Source organism: Thunnus maccoyii, chromosome 7 (genome assembly GCF_910596095.1).
Source record: "Thunnus maccoyii chromosome 7, fThuMac1.1, whole genome shotgun sequence".
In the NCBI taxonomy this organism is placed as follows: domain Eukaryota; kingdom Metazoa; phylum Chordata; class Actinopteri; order Scombriformes; family Scombridae; genus Thunnus; species Thunnus maccoyii.
Genome location: NC_056539.1, coordinates 18,215,472 through 18,230,470, shown reverse-complemented (window position 1 = coordinate 18,230,470; position 14,999 = coordinate 18,215,472).

Here is a 14,999-nt window from a genome sequence, read left to right as displayed (position 1 = left end):
CGTCAAGTAACTGTTCTTTTTGGTACAAAAGTATGACCTTCACACCAGAAGACGGGAAGTTAATTTTACATCTCATTGAGAGCTCAGTTTTAGAGCTGTGCAGCTCCCCTGCAGACAGCTGTCATGGAAAACTGGGATCTTCATAGCAGGGTTTAATCTGTCTGACCTTCTGGCACAGAGAAATAGATTACATACCTACCACACCTCTAGAGCCTCTGCTCTAACTACCTGTGTTGCCTTATGCATACCAAAAAGGACATCAGACTGGCTGTTCATTAGTAGCTTTGTGTACACCATTAGAGGTATTTTGTATTTTATCAATATGAGAAACAATGAGGCCATCTGCGTTCTTCAAAAACAAGTCCATTCAATTATTGGACAAGCTTTTGTGCAACTGAACAATTGCTAATCACATCAAAATAAGCGGAGGAACTGTGAATATTGGATGTGAATAAACAACCAAATACGCTGTCTAATGTGATAAAAAAGTCTATAATTGAATAAAAAAGCTATCACCCTTCGTACCCTGAATGACAAAGGGCTATCAGCTTTCTGCTCATTAACAGATGAACGAATGTTGAGGAGAATAAGAAAAGAACAAATGATGTGAATAAATAGCTCAGGAAAACAGCACCTAATGCTTTGACTTTTTTTTTTCTCTCCATGCCCAGTGTACCTCACAAATTCAACCTCAGGAGAACAACAGATGTGTCGAATTTTACCTCGAATTGGCTAGATTGGAAGATTCAGCAAGAAATAATGAGAAGTGATATGCCTAAGCTTTGCCAGAGATGAAAAGCCTGGGGGTATCATGAATGCTCTAAAAAGTGCAGAGCAGTCTCCAGATTGGATGAGCCTTATATTCACGGCAAGCATATAAAATCCAATTTATTTGACTGCTACCAGCCCCCATGTGTGCTTTATTGGAAGGATGACCCTGACTTGACCATACAAACAAAGCTACAGTATATTGTTCACCCGTTGCATCTAAATACGAAGGGGAATGAAACAAGCCATTACAATTTTATTCCTCCTATATGGCAAAACTTGTCTTTTTATACCCCCTGTGTTTACCCTTTACTTGAGGGTGATATAATTCCTCAGGCTATTTTGCAACAAAACTGAGTGAGAGATAGAACAGGGACATTGAAATACAACAACATGAATAACTTTCTCAACTGAAGAGATCCAAGCGATTTTGTTACCAGCTTTGCTCTGTGGTCACAAATGTAGTTTTCACGTTGTTTTGACTCTGGCTAAAGCTTGAGTTCCTCTTTCATTTCCCCACGGTTGACAACCCCAGCAACCCTCAGCGGGATGGTGAGGATAGAGGTGAACATGTCAGTGTGAAATGAAATGCTCTCTATCTCCTGAGGGAGTTCCCCGCTCTATGTGGCCCGCCACTCAAGGAGAAATAACATTGCAGTGTACACGGATTTGTGAGCCAACCTGTGTGAAAACATGGACATTTGACTGTGAAGGGAAATCCTGTCAGCGCGCTGAGAAAAGATTAGTGAAAACCTGTTCGAGTGTAGAGTCTATGTTAACTAATCGTTCCATCTGTCTTTGTGAGGGATTGAACACCAGATTAGATCGCTAACCCCTGATCACTGATAGTAGATGAGGCCTAATCCATGAAGAATGTGATTGAGGCATCCTGTGTGAACAGATTTGCTGGGTACAATGCTTGGTAGGCTGCGAAAATGAATGTCAAGCTTCATGAGAGGATACGGTGAGATTTAATGAGGTTGTTAAATGATTGAAATCATTGCTCCTGGTGAAACAAACTTTAATAGGTTTCTTTTTCATCAGATATACCAAAGCTTTCCTCGTCTGATATTTAGAATATTCAAGTTTAGAGCTTTGAGATATTTTAAGTCATAGATTCCTCAAAAATTGACCTGTCATGCGGCCCTTAGCTTTCCTTACTCGCAGGGCACATACTGTATGCAGTTTGTGAGTCTGACAGACAAAAGCAGGCTTCTCACTCCCAGCCTTCCTAGTCATTCTTGATGTTGATGTTAACATTGGAAGTCATGTCAATAACATAAGTAAAACAGCTTTCTATCACTTAAAGAATATATCCAAAGTTAGAGGATTATTATTTAAAGCAGATTGTGAAAAACTGGTCTATGCATTTATCTGCAGCATGTTGGACTACTGTAATGCTCTTTACCCTGGACTACAGAAATACACAATCTCAAGGCTGCAGCTCATTCAGAATGCAGCAGTCAGAGTACTTATATAGACATGCAAATACGATCACACTACAATTCTGAAATCTCTTCACTGGCTCCCAGTAGAGCACAGAATCAACTTCAAAATTATGCCGATAATCTGTAAAGCACTTAATGGTTTGGCCCCCCAGTATATTACTGACCTGCTCACTGGCTACAGTCCAACCAGACCCCTCAGGTCATCTGGTAGTTGTCTTCTAACTGTACCCAGAGTAAGATCCAGGTCTTCAGAGGGAGCTTTTATTGTAACCCAGTAACAATTAAATGCTAAAGTATTAATAATGTATTAATATAATGTTTCTGTTTTTTTTATTTGAACAAGTAGAGAGAGGATCAGCCACTCAGAATTCAGTTGGTTAATCCTGCCCCTAGCTGAACATGACAGACAGATCACGACACACCTGCATGATATGCATTTGAGACAGAGGAAACGTGTAATGGCAGCAAAGAAAATTGATGAATAGCATTAAAAAGTTGCAGTTAGTAAAATTTAATGCATCCACAAGCTAACTAATCAACACAGAAGATAACCAAAGTAGAAGCAACCGGGAGCTGTTTTCCCCTTCCATTTATCTTGGTAAGCTAGCTGTATGGTGCTAATGTTGCTAATTGTATGTGTGCAGGCAACTTCGTTGTCCATTACTATTATTGTATTAATATTTTGAAGGTTTAAATGTTTAAACTATAGTATTTAACATTTTACTGTGGATAATGTGAGGTTTATGTTTGTTATTTGTACTTTCACTAGAGAGTGGGCATTGAAAATATTAGCAGGGCCATATGTAACATGTAGGCTACACTGCCTACAATCTTTTCTGATACTGGATTGAGGTAAAGCTTAATGCTATTAGCATAATGGTTTTGTTAGTTGTTGTTTAATTAGTACTATAGTGTACAGTGATGTATGCTGGTATTATAGTACATTGATTCAGATATTGATATTGAGACTTAAAGTTATTGAACTAGAGTATAATGCAAAGCAGGGTTTACGTTAGCCGGCATATGTGCAGCTGTCCGGCAGATGAAAATATCAACAGTCAAAATGTCCAGGGGGAAACATTTCGATTGCCAAAAACATAAATAAATGCATCAAAAGCATATTAAATTGCCTAATATTGTGTGACCTATAAGATATGTTGTCAAGACAACTTAAATATAAACTTATGTTATGCAAAAGTTTGGTTTTGTCTCTGGTGTTAAGACACTGAGAGATTCACTGAGTGTTTGGTCAGATGTGACTAAGTGTGGCACAAGAATCAAAAGCCGGCATGTACTCCAGCAACAGCCCTGTGCTTTGGCTTGACAGCAGTTAACATGAAAAGTCTTACCGTTTTCTCTCAGTTATCATTACATCCAGCATTGGCACAGAGAAACAAACGCATCAGCCCTGAGCTCCACATTTAAATAACATGTAATTGATCAGTAGGAGGTTTAACTTTTCCCCGGCCCCAGTGAGGATGGGAGAAACGTGTAAACATTTAGAAAAGATGATGGTGACTGAAGAAATTTAGGCAAACGTTTAACTTAGCAAGGTGCATGAGAGTTATAGTAACTTACAAGGCTCAAAACTAACTTTTTCACCACCTTCCCAAAACTGTCCTGAAGCATATTTTTGTATGTTTGGTTCCTGCGTGGATGAATCTGCAGTTGTGGACACATGATGCAGCCGGTTTAATTTTCCCCAGCCCAGGTGAGAGGCGGGCTTAGGAAGACTGCGGCAGGTGGAGGTGGTGGCGGAGCTGCAGGTTGCCTGCTTGGCTCCATTTAATTAACAACAGCAAGGCTATTTGTTTTATTTTATTGTTGTAGCATATATGCTCAGTTTGGAAAGTTTGTGAAGTGTTCATTCTGCTGACTAAAATAATTTTTTTTAATCATAATGTTTCTGTTTTTGTGTTTTATTGCTGTTTAAATGTAGGCTATTATATTATATTTAAACATATGTCTGGTAGTCGTATATGGCCGGAATTCTGGAATATTAACGGACATATTAGCTGTCAAAAAAAAGTCTTGTGTAAACTCTGATGCAAGGCCTGAACATGTTATCATAAAGTATTATACTATGTGTGATGCTTAGTGTTACATTGTTGTTATGCTTTAGAATAATCGTTGTACAACAAATAGACAAAACAAAATCTTAAAGTCCTGTTTGCAAAACCAAACAGGTCTTATGGACAGAGTGAGAGCCATTCTGAAGATCCATTCCTATCTATGGCGAGCCTCGCAGTGTGATTCTACCTGGAACGCAGAATTGACTCATCAAATACTGCTAGTCGCCAGGACTGCTACACACAATCACAAAGAGTGCAGTCTCTCCCAAGAAACTGTCACAGGAACAGTCAGAAATATTAAGAAAACTGCAGACAGAGAATTGACCAGACAAATATTGAAAGTGATCATAGAACACAGACTTTATTGACTATTGACAAACTAAAGACTCATTTATTTTAAAGGGTTCATTTTTTTTCATTCATCTGTTATTTAAATGTTTGTGAGTTATCACCTGCAAATTTAAGCTACTAAATTTTACCTTTCACAACTTATACTTTAAACTCTGATATAGTGGCATCCAACAGCAGATGTGCATTACTTACACTTTTGCCTATCTTACTACAGTCCCATGCAGTCCGCTTCAGTATGTGGAGAAATCTAATGATGAAAAATAATAATAAAGACATGCACATCCCAATACCTAATAGGATGGGTGCTGGGTCAGAAAATACCTTGCAGAGTTGAAAAAGAGAGAGATCTGCATATCAAAAAGCTCCTGTTTACAGGACTACAGGTTTCGAGCACACTGCTCCTCCTCAGACTGCTTCTGATACATACAGAAGTCGCCATCTCAAATACCCATAGTTTACAAAACCAAGTGACATAACACACCAGATGTAGAGTGCCATCAGTAAAGTTGTAGCAAACCTTACAATATTTTACATATTTTACATATACATGATTTTTTGTAGATTTTTGTCAATACACAGAAATTTATACATAGGCTACATATATACACAAATACATACAAAAGGTACAAAAAAGAAATATACAGTACATGTACCCCCAATGGTTTGTAATCCAATAAAGGACTCAGGCTAGATAGCTGTCATATATACTACCTATTAGAGGTGCCTCTGTGTATTTATAAAAATATATCTATTATTTAGACATAGGAAGAAATGTAACACCGTATGTAAAACAGAACACTCCAAAAAGACGACATAACATACAGAGAGGCAATATTATTGTTTGAGAGATGACACCTAGGATATGTATGCACAAAAACAGTCTAATGTCAAAGTCCTCATCAAGGACTGTTGGGGCTAAAGTGCTCAGTATATGTATCCAGAACTGTTCATGTTTTAGGAGCATAGAGTTAGTATCTCTCCTCTGTGTGGGTGTTTTAAAGCTTCAGTCCCCACATATCTGAAAGTGGAAGAGGTGTGTTTTTCCTTCGAAAAATGTAGAGCCACAGGACTAGATATTACATTATTTCTGATGGTATAGTGTTCAGCAATTTGAGTTTTTAGAGTTCTGGTGGTCTGACCAGTGTATGCCAGTCCACATGGGCATTTAAGCATGTATATGACATTAGCAGTAGAACATGACCTTCAATGTAGTATTTTCTTCCTGTATGAGGGTGGTTGAACGAGTTGGTTTTTTGGCAATGGCCACTTGGGTAATTTCCAGAGGGGACAAAGTCCTCATTAAGGCCTCAAAAGTTCTTAATGAGGACTTTGACATTAGACTGTTTTGTACATACATATCCTAGGTGTCATCTCTCGAACAATAATACTGCCTCTCTGTATATTATGTCATCTTTTTGGAGTGTTTTACACAAGGTATTACATTTTTTCCTTTCTCTAAATAGTGGATATATTTTTATAAATATACAGAGGCGCCTCTAACAGGTAGCATTTATGACAGCTATCTAGCCTATTGAGTACAAACCATTGGGGGTACATGTACTGTGTATTTCTTTTTGTACCTTTTGTATATATTTGTATATACAGTACTGTGCAAAAGTTTTAGGCACTGAAAGTAAAGTGAGAATGCTTAGAAAAATATTGATATAAATTGTTTTAATTTATCAATTAACTTCAAGGTACAAAGTTGAGGAAACAGCAGAAACCTAAATGAAATCAATATTTGCTGTGAGCAGCTTTGCCTTTAAAACCGCAGCAGTTCTCATGGTAACTTGCAGGTAGGTTGTTGTAACCATCCTGGAGAAAGAATGTTCTTCTGTGGATTTATTATTTAGGCCGTCTCAGGTGCTTTTTCATGTAATCCCAGGTTGACTCCATGATGTTGAGATCAGGGCTCTGTGGGGGCCATACCATACCATCCGTTGCAGGACTCATCATTCTTCTTGTTGCTGAAAATAGTTCTTTATGACTCTAGCTGTATGCTTGGGGTCATTGTCATGTCATGAATAAATTTGGGACTGATCAGACACCTCCCTGATAGTATTGCATAATGGATAAGAATCTAAACATCTAGGGTGCCTAAAACTTTTGCACAGTACTGTATATATAGCCTATTTAGACATTTCTGTGTATTTACAAAAATCTATAAAAATTCATGTATATGCAAAATATGTCAAATATTGTAAGGTTTGCTACAACTTTATTGATGGCACTCTACACCTGGTGTGTTATGTCAAGTGGTTTTGTGAACTATGGGTATTTAAGATGGCGACTTCTGTATGTATCAGAAGCAGTCTGAGGAAGAGCGTTGTGCTTGAAACATCACACAGCAGAAAATAAAAGTCCTGTAAACAGGAGCTATTTGATGTGTAGATCTTTTTCTTTTTCAACTCTGTGAGAAACTATGATTGGACAAATGCTGTTTGAGGGAAGGGTTTAGTGAAGAGTTGATTCTCTCCATGTCATCTATATTAAAATGTGCCTTTAAAAAAACAACAACAAAAAAAACATCCACCAAATGACCAAAATCTGAGTCATTCTCTAATTTATAATCAAATAAAGAACTGTTGAGGGAAGATGATAATATTTTGTGAATGCCATACTAATTACCTAATCACACTCAGCCTACAGGCCATCAGTATTCACATGCACAACTTTCACAGTGGAAGCACACATTTGCCATTGCACAGATATCTTTTAAAGGGACAATTTCCAAAGTTGTGTGTATGCATTTTTAAAATCATTACTTGAAGTTTATCTTAAACACAATACTTTCATTGGTAGCAATTTAGTAGTAATTTTAATTTAAAGTTAACTGCCTGCTTTTAATAGGAAATGCTTTAAATCTGTACTATCAATTAGTCTATATGAGTAGATGCAACTTTAAAAAAAAATGTTTCATGATGTTACCTTTTTGGACATACAGTAGCTAGTAGTAGTTTTCATTTGCATGCTGTACTAAAGATTTTCTTCCTCAACTGGACAGTTACAGTTTTGCAGTCTGACCACACATTATTGCTGAAATGAGGAGCCTCCTTATCTGAATTCTCACACTGCTTCTTGATACCATTATTTGAAGTCTTTCTCTCCTTACTGTCAGCCTTTTTTGTTGCCTAAGGCAATTATATCTTTAATTGAACCTGTTCAGTGTTTAATTGGACACCTTTTCCTCATCATACAACATTATTCGCAATTTAATAGATATTTTTGAACTCTTTCAGGCACATAAAGACACCCTCAAAATTACCCAGCCACCTACCTGAAAATGTGGAAGGAGCATAATCAAATGGTTCAGTTGGGTTTAAAATAATAATTATAAAATAGTTTTATGTGAGTATCTGTTGTTGCCAATTTTAATGAGGACAAATTCTAAGTTTATGACATTTCATTTCCATCAGTTGGAATTTTCTGCTGGAAAAGTACCTTACAGCAAGTTTTAAAGACAAGTTTGGCTAAAAGGATAAAATCTATAAATCCATTCAGACAATGGCTTTACACTAAATGGTTCTTCCATTCATACAGAATGCGTTAATACACAGAAACAGTGTGGAACTACCAGGCAATGGTCAAATAATGTTGTAATTATTGAAAGGGTATCTTTTAATAACCAGGATGAACAGGAGGAATGATTACAGCGAGGAAAACATCTTTCAGTGTTTCTATGGACACCTGACTGGTATTTTAAGTAAGGCTTAAAAAATTGTGAACCTATCTTTAAATATTCACTCATTTAAGCCTGAACTTCAGCTAGATTCATGTACCGGCTCTTATTACAAGTGAGAGCAAGGAGAGTGCAAATTACAAGCTGGCCATGTGGGAGCACACAAGCAAATAATTTTATTTTCATTAGCTACAGTGATGTTGTTACTCACATTAGTGTTCAGCTAATTTACTTTTATGATCAAAACAAAACAAAGGAGTGGCCGCTTTGTTTCAAGCAGAAGAAAAAATGATTTGATTGATATGAAATTTGATTGTCAGTAAAAATCAATGAGCTAACAACATTAAATTACAGAGATGGAATAGAGGTAAAAACAGAAAAAAAGGAAAAATAATAAATGAAAAATCGATTGGTAAAGCCACCAGTGATTATACACTGCAGCAGAAAGAAGTACTTACAGTAAATATAATGTACGTCAGTTTCTTCTGGTAAATCTATAAAATGTTGTAGTTATGCACCAAACTGAAAATCTGCTAAAAACCGGATATTTGTCCTCCCTATTCAAGCCAAACATAGTTGCCCATGATGCATTATTCATAGATCTCCTCTTCAAGATCAAGTTATCCTTCAGTGTAATTGGTTGTAAAGGAAAAGCTTTCATTGGGTCATGTTTGGGCCTTGACAGTTTACTGTATGAATTCAAAATAGTCTTTCATCAAATTCTAAATCTCTATTCCAATATGGTGGTTCATAAGGTTAAGTTTTCAATGAGTGTAACATCAAGAAGGACCCAAAATCCATACAGTGCACACTACCACACAGACTCTCTGTGGTCCCTTACAATGAGCCATCATGATATCCTTTAACTGCAACCTTATAGTAAAACACGTCCCTAAAGCAAATTTATTCGTCTCTAGACACCTTCAAACCATAAGTCTGAGGAAGCTTATCTCGCTATGACAGAGGAAATTTCAAAGTGCATGCTGAGATTTTAGATTCTAATAAAGTCTGCATTAAAGTATTTGGAGAAAAGGAAGTGTGATACGGGGGCCTGATAAAGCTCAAATCAATTGTAAAGGCACGTAAAAAAAAATACAATTGTACAATATTGGCACTTGATGTTGATACATGGGTATGTCATATGTATATGTTCTAACTTTCTTTTCAGGAGATAGCTTAAGAAGATAGTTACTTGTACCGATAACTTACTGTAGCTTGTAACATTTGGTTTCAGTTTATTTACAGTATTTGGACATAAAGGCCAAGTTACATAAAGGCTACTGTTCAAACATCAGAGGGGATCTTCTCTCATCAGGCCTACTTATTTTTTATTCTTGGCAAAAGCAATTTGAACCATGTACACATCTAATAAATAATCGTGGAGTGGCCTGTACAGAGGCTGTATCCCAATAATATGAAGGCAATTTGTAGTGGAGGGATTCAAGACAACGTGAGGCCAGAGGAAATCAATAAAAAGGCAGAGCATAATGATAGAGCCCCTAAAAACTCTTACATTACGCCGCTGGCTCTCTTGACTGTGTGAGGCCCTGACACATGAAATGAAAAGCTCCATTTGTATTCTGCACAGCGACGGTGACACAGTGGAGACAATTGCTATGTCCTCTCACCTTTTCCCAAATTAGTGTGGATTATATTTGTGATTAATATCACATCTGGTCACGATATATACTTATTTTAGTTCTCGTCCGAAAAAATGAAAAAATGAAAAAATGCAAATGTTTCTGTTTTGAGGTGTGTGTGCGCGTGTGTGTATACATGGTTTCATCTGGGTTATGTATCCAGGGCAGCTCTGACCGATGTACTCTTGTAAACCAGGGAGAAGGTGAAATTTATCCCCTCTGCATGATCCACACAACAGCTATTTATTCGCTGTGAGGTGATTTGGCAGCAGGGGAAACTAGTGGCGAACCAGAATAGACTTGTGTCCACACATACAGTTTACTAAACACATACTAGCAATTTGACCAATATGGACTTAACGGTTTTTGATTTAAGTATCTTCTAGCAGATGTTTTGTGACAATATTCTTTAAATTTGGCTATTTTCATATTAAATCATCATATATATTAAAGAGAAGAAGCAGTGCTCAGTGTTATGGGAAACTCTGGGATACATTACAACTTTTAATTAAATGAATACATTTGTGAAATAAATTCGGTAAGTATAATATGTAAAGGAAATAAAACGAGGCAAAATATAATTATATTAAAAAGATATATATCAAATTAAATCGCAATGAATAAATGAAATGTCCAAAGGAAATAAAACATAAATGCTGTATGTTAAGGTAGGAAGCTTTATTATATTGGAGATGAGAGACATTTGCGAGCAATTATCTCATATTTAATGACAAATGATTGATATAATAACTGAATTCTGCATTTTCGCATGGCTTCCTCATTGCTCCTCACATCTGTTACTCTCCAGTGGTAAAACCGTGTGTTCTATGTGTCACCTGATGAAGTGTGCTCATATGGCAGCTCACATCCCCCTCCGAGCAATGTTATTAGCCGTGCGCGCAGCTAGCAAGCGGCTGGTAGAGCTGGGCCAGGGGAGGAGAAGATGGAGTATGGCTCCTCCCTTTCTGTCTCAGGGTGACAAGGCTTCCCCTCCACACCTTCACATTCTTCTAATGAGGTGATAAAGTGAATGAATGAGGCATGAAAGAAGACATGCTGGCGGGGCCAGTGTTTTCCCAAGATGCCACTCCACACCCTGCAACCTTTTGCTTCTCAGTATTTTGTGGACGAGGACAGTAGGAGGGGAAAGCTCACAGGAGGGTGAGGCAATTTCTGCAATGTGTCTGCAACATATTTATCAGTGCTGGGTGGCATGCGTACAGCCTACATACAGTGTGATATGTGCTTGTTATGGTTGGGCTGTGGAACAGGAGCGTTGGTAGTAAAGATTTGTCAAATCATTACCTCAATCCAATACTTCCCTCATTGTGGTAGTTAAGCCAGTTTAGTTAAACTGCTACAAAACACAAATGCTAGTGCTTTATTGTCGTGCCCCCCCTGCCAAAAAAGGTATTGTTCACCCGACTTAACTCAGTACAATAAAGAAAATGAATTCATCCTCTTTTTGGCGGTGAATAATGACAAGAAACAAAAGCGTCCCTTTCGCTTTAACTTTTCAGCCATGTAAATGTTTCAGATTTGGCCAATTCTTTGTCATGCAAAGGGACACACTGAAAGCCTTTTTTTCTCGAGGAGAATGTGCAATCACTCTAAGAGATACCAGCAGAGTATGCAAAGCAGATAGGTGAAATTTAATTCAGATGAGTTATTTAAGGAAACATACTGAGCCAAAATGACTTCTTACAAAAGAAAAAAGACAAACAGAAGAAATGTTGGAAATTTTACTCAAGAAATTTCTGATTTGCCATACAATGCTGTACAGTGGGTCTTTGTTAAGCTTCAGACAGCTTATCTTGCTGAGATAGAGCATATGTCAGAGTGAATGCATTTATAATGTTTTCATATCCAAGATAAAGAAACTGCTGTATTCTTAATTAGCAGTATTAGAGTCTAATAAACTCAACATTACAGTATTTTTGAGAGGAGGAATTGTGATATAGACTGATGATCAGTTGTTACAGTGTAAAAAATCAAATGTAGTCTCCTGGCTCATCAGCCCTCTCCAATGAAAAGCCTGGGGGTATTAATGACTAATAGAGTTACCTAATTCATGCTGCTCTAGATGTGAGTCACATATTTATGTAATTTCAGTCACATTTCTCACTTCCATTCAAAAATGTGAATTCTGAAACAATATCGTGTGGCTTGAGGGTATATAAAGGACAGCCACTGTAGATTAGTTTGCTCTCTGGAAATAATGACTTTCTGCTAACAATCTAATCTGTCAGTCCAAACACTGGGAAAAGCTGTGTTTCACATCCCAGTGAACAGATTGGTGGCTTGTCTGTAGCCAAGACAGGCAGGAGATCATATCCTTGTGTTGCCACCAGGGAGCTACAGTGGAGCTCAGACGTATTAGCCAAATCCTCAAATTAACGCAAACTAACTCGTCAGGTGCAAGATGATCTCAAATACAAGTCTCAGGTTTATAGTTTATTCCCCTTAGAGTTGCAAATACACGGTTCGGACAAAGGCACCTACAGTGTTTGCACTGTGTCTGCTTAAATGGCGAATAAATAACAGCGACTGAACCTCAACTTCAAGATAACATTCTACCCGGGGAGCAGAAGTGTAAGTGCTTTGCCTGGGAGGCAGGCCTTGGAGCAGGACGGCAGGAGAGCTCAATTGGTATTCCTGCTTGACTTGCATCCCAGAAGGCCAGCCCTCATAAATAATATGATAATGCTGTATTTCCAGTGCTGCTGAGGTTAGCTGTATGGCAGGGGAGGAACAAAGCACAGTGCTATGAGAATGACCCGAGGTGAGTGGAAGGGATCGGCAGCCGTGGGTGCATCCCGGGGTGAATGCGTTTGCCACCAGTCGGAAAGCGAAGGAGAAGAGGAGTGTTGACAAGTTTAATCAAACTGTGTCAAGCTTGACAAGTGCAAGATTAGGACTGTAAAAATGACTGTCAGGAGCATGTGTTTATGCAGAAAAGCACAGTGCTGCTGGTACAGATCAGGGTTTGGGATGTGTCTAAAAAACTCTCAGGCCTCTTGTTTAAGCAGAGGGGATCTTAAGCTGCTCCTGTCTTGACCCAATCTTTGAAAACAAACTCTGTTCCTGCCAGACGGGGTATAAGAGCGGAAAATATCGAATTTAACACTGCCATGGGGATGCATAGATGGGTAAATACAGGTTCAGTTTCTTCATGCAGCTGCAGCATAATGAGGTGACTGCTCCCTGAAATCAACAGACACACAGGCTTTTGAGGAGAGTGTAACTGCTCAACCCACTGTTTCTGCAGGGAACAGCTACAGCAGCATATTTTGACATGTGTATATTTACGCAGAACACATTTCTACTGTAATGGCATTTTATCTCTTTGGGTTTTACTGTAAGAATGATATGGATGTTAACAGTGTATGTACAGTTATTATCACAGAGTTTGTTTTTTTATCTCTCTGTATCTCTGTTTCTGTCCCTCTCTCTTTCTCTCTCCTTCATATCTTTCTCACTTCTCTTCAAATGTCACATTCAGTGTTTGTGATATTTTTAGCTCAAGCCTTCGCATTTGCTGTCAGAAGAGGATTTTGTTTTTTAAAGATATCAACCTAGCAAACTATAGTGGAACCACTCTGATGTAAGCAATATTTGCCAACTGAGATGGAAAATGTAAACTGTAATTTAATATAGTGCAGAGTGTTCCTTAGTGTAATGGTTTTGTACTTCGCTGCCACAAATATACTATATGTGGAGACATCTTTTTACTTATATTGGGCTGCATAATATTTTACATTATTGTGCTTGGAGGATAGAGCCTTGATATGAATGCTGTGGTGCACTCCAACAGGCATATTTTCCCCAAACAACAAGAGCAACACATTTTTATGATAGCTGAGACAGCATTATCTGTATCACCCCATGATCACTCAAACTATTTTCAAGCCTTCAGAGGCTTATTTTGAACAACATTTCAAAGGTATGTCTCTACACTAACTTATCAAATATCTTTTTTTTTTCAAAGATAGATGTTTTTATATTCACTGTCCCAGAAGAGCATTTACCAAAAAAGCTGCCTCACTTACTGCCAAACATATTAGGCTATTATGATTATATGAGACTTTGTTTTGTGCATTTTAACATCATTCTTAGATTGTCAGTGCTTTGTTTTGAGTACTTTCAAAGCACTGTTGATGTTTTCTGTTTCCAAGCATGTAATCTCTCTGAATAATGATAGTAATTTTGTATAATTAATGAAAGCTTTGTGTCTTTTTCACCATGTTATACCACCGTATCAGTTTTGTCGAGTGAAACTGTGTCGTTTGACACACTAAAACTTTGAAAAGTACACAGCTACAACATTTATTTATAGTTAAAAATGTGTCTGTCCACCTGAATCACAATGTCCTTCTTTTCCTCTGCACTGTGCTTAAATGGAAATGGTGGCCAGCTTCTAACCATGTCTCCTACACATAATCCTTTCATGGTGGGAAAATTTATTCCTGTCACTTTTCATGCACAGAGGATGCATTTGCATTTAAGACATTGTGCTCACTTAATCCATCGACAGCCACCCATTCATAAATTTTGTTAACTATGGTGCCTCATTTCCAAATTGGCCTTTTTCACAGCATGCATTTTGACTTACAGTTTATACTGTAGTAGGAAAGGCACAGCCGCTACTAATGACATTAACGATGGCGCTGTTCTATTCAGGTGTCCCAGTAAGCCATGACAGTGTGACAATGAGCCAGATGCATAATACCACAACCCTGAAACTGAAGCAGCTAAATTAATTCAGCCATCATTCATTTTATTATTTACAACTTTCCTCCTGTGACAAATCAGAATGTCTTCCTTGAAACAGGTGTATTGGGATGAGTGCAAATGGAAGATATCTGTATTAGCTTGAAATGTCTGTCTTAATGTGAAAATAGTTGTAACTAGACTGGGATGATATTTAACCTTTTTAAAAAATTATATTTTGAGACAATTAGTTATAATTAAATATATATCTTTGTTATTACTCAGCAATTGCAGCATTTAGCATTTACATAGCAAAAAAAAAACATCATGA